This window comes from Salvelinus sp. IW2-2015, linkage group LG2, assembly GCF_002910315.2.
Source record: "Salvelinus sp. IW2-2015 linkage group LG2, ASM291031v2, whole genome shotgun sequence".
NCBI classification, from domain to species: Eukaryota; Metazoa; Chordata; class Actinopteri; order Salmoniformes; family Salmonidae; genus Salvelinus; species Salvelinus sp. IW2-2015.
The window spans coordinates 23,622,171-23,623,101 of NC_036839.1; the positions used below are offsets into that span (position 1 = coordinate 23,622,171).

The 931-nt window shown below is 40.9% G+C and overlaps 1 pseudogene; it reads right to left on the reverse strand.

Annotated features, from left to right (window-relative positions):
• LOC139022642 (sterol 26-hydroxylase, mitochondrial-like) overlaps positions 1–931 on the reverse strand; it is a 22,695-nt pseudogene extending 21,764 nt beyond the window's left edge.

Below are 931 nucleotides of genomic sequence, written 5' to 3' on the forward strand. Positions count from 1 at the left end.
AAGGGATTTCATGAACGTTCAGAACCACTTGTCAAACAAAGTGTAAAATGTATCAGGGTTTCTTTTTTTAAAGCAATTTATACGGGTACATCTGATATGTACCCTAGAGGTCAAAGGTCAAAGTCTATTGACCTGAACATTGCGAAAATATGCCTAATGGATAGCTGTGAATCTAAGWTTTCCAATTATATATGATTCAACTGTATACATGACAAATAACTTGTTGTATACTGACGTTGTTTGCCAATGGATAAAATACCTATTGGAAAATGTTATGGGATGGAGGGAGGGATGGAGGGATGAAAGCAATCAAACAAAGCTGCCATTGCTACACTGCTATCACACATTTTCTAACTCTATGGACAAAGAGCTTCAAGAAAATCACTATGAAACATCGTCACACCACCCCAAATCAACCTGACCGAAACCCTGGCACATGGACAAGGAGATTAGACATAATAATACGCAAMCAGTGTGGTATAACACTAGCAGCTAGGTTYCGCAATGCACTGTAATAACACTGTACAGCACTTACTTGCATTTGATGTGTTGTCTGAAAATACCCTTTCCCGAAAAGCCAATATAAAGATCTCAGAAAGCTAGGCCCATCCAAATCATCCATAGTTTTCTGCTTATTGTTGTCCCCCACGATAGTGGTAGTGGTCGAGGCATCGCGCCGCCTGTCACTAATGTAGGTTAACGTCGGTGTCACTCTTTTAATCMCGTTCCTATTCTCCTGTGTACAAACACGCAGTCCGATCTGTAATAAAGATCTGCTAAACATGTTGACGCATCAATTGTCCTTCCGACTGCTGGAAAGTGTAGTCTGTTATTCTTATCCGTACGACTGAGCTCTCTCCTGCCTATTGCCTATTAGAATGGCCACTTGTTTTTATTACTGAGTGAGAGCGCAACCAGGTCCATTCCAACT